This window comes from Malaclemys terrapin, chromosome 1 (assembly GCF_027887155.1).
Source record: "Malaclemys terrapin pileata isolate rMalTer1 chromosome 1, rMalTer1.hap1, whole genome shotgun sequence".
Classification (NCBI taxonomy): Eukaryota; Metazoa; Chordata; order Testudines; family Emydidae; genus Malaclemys; species Malaclemys terrapin.
The window spans coordinates 223,894,163-223,900,162 of NC_071505.1; positions in this window are offsets into that span (position 1 = coordinate 223,894,163).

The following is a 6,000-nucleotide window of genomic DNA, read 5'->3' on the forward strand; positions in this document are numbered from 1 at the left end:
ATTGACCTTCTTTGTAAAGCTCTTTGAGATATACTGATGAAAAGTTTTTTGAGTCAGATATTATTATGTTCTGGTGGTTTAGTACCTGGAGACAAATCCTACAGCACTTTCAGTTCACAGACTTCTCCATGGCATTTCAGCAGCAGTCCAAGGTCCAGACACTCATTCCATTTTTCAAGGCAGAGACTTTAGTTGCATTGATATTAGGAGACTGAGTTTAAAAAAGTCAAGTGTCTAAGGAAAGATAAGAATTCTGCATGCCTAATTTGCATGTGCAATTCCTACAATTGTGCACACAAACCAGGCATTTGCACATTGAAATGGACAGCTATACATGTAACTGACTTGAATGTGTAATTGTGTCAATTGTGCTTTAAAAATACAGTTGACTGGCTGACTTGTAAACTTTAGGCCCCATGAAACAGTGAAGGGGGAGAAGATTAATGCACCTTGAATAAGGAGGAAACAGTTAGTTGTATATGGACGGTGGTGCAATAGTTCAGAAGTACTCCCTAGCTACAATTACACTGAAGACGGCAACCTAAATATTGGGAAAACCATGTATTGTTTTCTATTGTTATATACTTGTTTGTAGTTCACGGTGCTTTCTTATTATGTATAGATGAGTTTGGCTTAATAGAAAGTCTGGATAAGTCTCTGGTTTGTTTATTTATTTTATTTTTCTATAAGCACCAGCCAATGTGGCAGCTAAGTTCTTTAATTATAGAAAATTAAAACACAAACAAGAACAAGGCAGAAACAGTTAATCAAATGCTAAACAAAAGAAATAAATCTTGTCTCCTACCCTGAATTCATTCAATTAATCATTGATTATAGCTAAAGCAAAAAAGTGTGGGTAGCTTATAAACTATTCTATTCCGGAACTGTCTACTTACTAGTTAACAAAGAAACTGTTAGCAATTCTAAATTTGTTGTATGTCTTGAACTCCATGTTTCTGGCCTCCCCATTCCTAGTTGTAATGTGGAGAAGGTAAAAAGTAGTTTTACATGTCACCATTATCTCCCCACCTTCCCAGCCAATAAAAAATACCCTTAAGAGTGCTCCTTCATTTCCCCCCACTCATTTTCCATTAGAGTGCCCATGTTGCAGCTCACTGAATACTCTTAATGCTGTTCCTTGCATCATCAGTGGGGCCACTAGACAACAATGTAAGACACACCCTCCCTCAGAGCTAAGTATGTTGCTTCATCAGCACTTCTAGTGTATAGTGGTGATGGAACCTTGCATGCGTCTTCTCACAGGGCAATGATATATGCTTATAGACAATTACTGGGCCACAAATGGCCAGCTTCCTCCAGGACACAACCAACTTCCTCCAGAAACTCTGCAACATTAACAGCCTCCCACAGAACACCCTCTTTGCCACCATTGATGTCAACTCCCTATATACCCACATCCCTCAAAATGACAGCATAACTGCCTGCCTCAAAGATCTACAAGACAATTGACAACACATAGATATCCATCCAAACACATTGCCAGATTCATCCAATTCATCCTCACCTCTAAAAATTTTATATTCAGCAACAAACATTTTGTCCCAACCATCGGAACAGCCGTGCATACTAGGATGGCTTCTCAATATGCCAACCTCTTCAGGGGCCACTTTGAGGAAAAATTTCTGGACAATTGTAACACAAAACCAATGATATATCTGAATACATTGATATTTTCATCCTCAGGACAGATGGCCTAAACTCCCTCACAGATTTCCACCACAACTTCAACAATCACATATACCTGTCACAACATGTAGTGTTCCTGCACGTCTATCACAACATGTTGTGTACCACATACAGTACACTAAATGCCTTAACGACAACTGTGTGGGTGAAACCAGACAATCATTATGTTCTTGAATGAGTTCACATAGAAAAATGATAAAAGATAAAACCTGCCATACCACCTGCGGGTGAACACTCTTCACAAAGTGATCATTCCGAATCTGACCTCTCAGTCCTCATCCTCAAAGGAATCCTGAACACCTTCAAAAGATGAGCCTGGGAGCTTAAATTCATAACTTTGACAGACACTAAAAATGATGGATATAATAAAAACACTGGTTTATGGTTACTAACCCGTCTTTTTTTTGTCCTATGACTGCAGGTGTTATCTGTCTACTTCACCTTGAATGGTCTCCTACAATATGTGTTAACTACTTATGCTAAAGAATCTTGTCCACCTTGTGTTTAGCTGTGACACTCTGAGCAACTTTCCCTGACCTGAAGAAGAGCTCTGAGTAGCTCGAAAGCCTGTCTCTTTCACCAACAGAAGTTAATCCAATAAAAGATATTACCTCACCCACCTTGTCTTTCAAAGAATCTTGACACATGCAAGTAAGAAGGAGAAGTAGGGGCAGCATTTTAAGGCATCTGCAATTTCCCAGTCCTGTTCCATATATGACCACTAGAACCCAACAACTTTTGTTCTACTGCTTTGAAACTTGGAAATGAAACTTCATATCCAAATGTGAAAGGCTTGTCATCAAATGTATTTGTACACCTACTAACTATACTGCTGAGGCAATCGGTTTTGAATATACATTCAATGAATGATAACTATTTCAACCATCATTAAAGCATCATTAAAATATAAGGCACCTGTAGTGCATTTTTTGTCACTAGAACAAATGATAAAAAGTCTGCCTCATATAGTTTAACATTTGTGAAGCAATAATGAACAGAACATTATAGACTTGTAAATTCGGAGAATCTAACACAAATATAAGAAGTAAAAAGTACTGTTAATGTCAGCAACTTCAATCACTGGAATACGACATAGAATATAACAATTTATTAGAAAAATAAATACATACAAACAGTTACCAGGCAAGATGGATGTTAAATTTAGCTTTATTAACATTTAAACTAACTGGTATTGCTTAAAAGATTAATAAAAAACACACAAAACCTCAAACATCTGGATCAGAGCTGCTATTAAAATTATTCTCCGGTACTAAAAATATTGCTACCAACAATAACTTGTTCACTTGGATGAATTCCGTGTTTATGAGTTTCTAGGGTGACCAGATCACAACACTAAAATATTGGGACACATTGGGGTGCCGTCAGCCCCACCCACAGTCCACCCCTGTTCCTCCCAGGCTCCGCCCCAGGTCCTGCCCCCTCCCCGCTCGCCCCTCCCCACTGTGCCCTTCCTCAGTCCCCCCTCCCCCTGCTGACTTGCTGCGTCCCTCCTCAGTCCCCCACCCATTGCTCGCCTCCTCACCCCACCCCGCCCACCCACTGGGCCGCTCGCTCACTTGTCTCTTCACCCTCCCCACCCACCACTTGCCTCTTCACTCTCCCGCCTGCCACTCACCCCTACAGCGCTGACTTCCCCTCTGCCGGCTGAGTGCTCGCCCACTCCCCGTCTCTTCCCGCCCAAGCATCCACCCTCACTCTGCTCCCATTCCACCCTCTTCCTCTAAGTCCCCACCCCTGCCCTGCCTCTTCTTCACCTCCTCCCCTGAGCGCACTGCATCCCGCTCCTCCCTCCTCCCTCCTAGAAAGTGCTAAGCGCCACCAAACAGCTGTTAGGCGGCGGGAATTGCTGGAGTGGGGCAGGAGTGGGGACACGGTGCGCTGGGGGGGGAGAAGGAGGTGAGAAGGGGGGAGCTTGGCTGCAATTTTTCCCTGTGGGTGCTCCCTCCCGCTCGCCTCCTTACCTGAATATCGGGACAAATGGCATCCTGATCGTACATTGATCGGAACACAGGACAAAGGGTTAAATATCAGGACAGTCCCGATTTTATCGGGACATCTGGTCACCCTATGATTTTCAAATCTGAAAGAGGATTTCAATCTTGCTATGGTTAAGATTGTTTTGTAATATGGAGCCCTGTAATAATTTCCTACACTGAAAAGTCTAGGAAACTTTTTAACTGCAAGGTTAAAAGTAAATATACATTCACGCTATCTATAATTGTATTTTTTAATGTTAATAAGTACTTTCCTCTATTGTTCTCCCTCCATTATATGTATTGTGTATATGTAAGCGGGGGAATGGTCCCGCTATTGTGGGTAAATTTTCTGGTTTCTGCACTACCCCGGTGAAGTGGGCTAGCGAAAGGATCTGAGTCCTCGCTCCCACTTCCTTTACCCAGAGGCCTCCCTGCCCTCGAGGACTCCCCTTCCACTCTCCTGTCTGGCAGAGTCCTTGAAACCCCAACAAAGTTGGGCCCAGGATTCCTGGGGGGCTCAACCCCCAACCCTGCTGTGGTCACCTAGGGCAGGGGCTAGGGTGTCCCCACTCCGGGCTACTCTCTCCTGGGCACCTCCCTGACCCTCTGATCATTTCATACAATTTAAAGCAAATACAAGTTGTTTAATTAACAATTACTTTTTAAAAAGAATAAGGAAAAATGGGAAAGGTTAAAGGAAAACACATCACCCCACTCTGCGGCAGGGAACATTACAAACAGTGTCTCTGGACATCAGGGCACTTCACAGTCTGTTCCTTGTAGGTCCTAGGTCTCCTCCTCAGGCCCTGGCAGTGCTGCAGGGATGCTGCAGGTTGGACACTTGCAACGGTGGTGGCCACACACCTCCGGGCTTTGGGTGGTGGGACCCTTCTTCCCAGCGTCAGCCCCGCATCAGGTTAAGATCCCCCTCCCAGTCTGGCCTGCAAGGACCCTTGGCTGGGGGTATCTTTCTGCACTGGGCCCTTTGCCCTAGGTCCCCCCTTGGCTGGCCCCAGTTGCTCACCACACCTGGCTCTGTGGCTGCAGCTCTGCTCCCAGCACAGGATCTGCTCTCCCTGGGTTAAAAGAACAGGAGTACTTGTGGCACCTTAGAGACTAACAAATTTATTAGAGCATAAGCTTTTGTGGACTACAGCCCACTTCTTCAGATGCATATAGAATGGAACATATATTGAGGAGATATATATACACACATACAGAGAGCATGAACAGGTGGGAGTTGTCTTACCAACTCTGAGAGGCCAATTAAGTAAGAGAAAAAAACTTTTGAAGTGATAATCAAGATAGCCCAGTACAGACAGTTTGATAGGAAGTGTGAGAATACTTACAAGGGGAGATAGATTCAATGTTTGTAATGGCTCAGCCATTCCCAGTCCTTATTCAATCCTGAGTTGATTGTATCTAGTTTGCATATCAATTCCAGCTCAGCAGTCTCTCGTTGGAGTCTGTTTTTGAAGTTTTTCTGTTGTAATATAGCCACCCGCAGGTCTGTCACTGAATGACCAGACAGGTTAAAGTGTTCTCCCACTGGTTTTTGAGTATTATGATTCCTGATGTCAGATTTGTGTCCATTAATTCTTTTGTGTAGAGACTTTTCGGTTTGGCCAATGTACATGGCAGAGGGGCATTGCTGGCACATGATGGCATATATCACGTTGGTAGATGTGCAGGTGAACGAGCCCCTGATGTTATGGCTGATGTGATTAGGTCCTATGATGATGTCACTTGAATAGATATGTGGACAGAGTTGGCATCGGGCTTTGTTACAAGGACAGGTTCCTGGGTCAGTGTTTTTGTTCAGTGATGTGTGGTTGCTGGTGAGTATTTGCTTTAGGTTGGGGGGGTTGTCGGTAAGCGAGGACAGGTCTGTCTCCCAAGATCTGTGAGAGTAAAGGATTATCTTTCAGGATAGGTTGTAGATCTCTGATGATGCGCTGGAGAGGTTTTAGTTGGGGGCTGAAGGTGACAGCTAGTGGCGTTCTGTTATTTTCTTTGTTGGGCCTGTCTTGTAGGAGGTGACTTCTGGGTACTCGTCTGGCTCTGTCAATCTGTTTTTTCACTTCAGCAGGTGAGTATTGTAGTTTTAAGAATGCTTGATAGAGATCTTGTAGGTGCTTGTCTCTGTCAGAGGGATTGGAGCAAATGCGGTTATATCTTAGAGCTTGGCTGTAGACAATGGATCGTGTGGCTGGAGGCATGTAGGTAAGTGTAGCGGTCAGGTGAAGAGTCCCTGGGTTGTGTCTCTGACTCTGTGGCTGCTTTTCTGGCCCCTCTG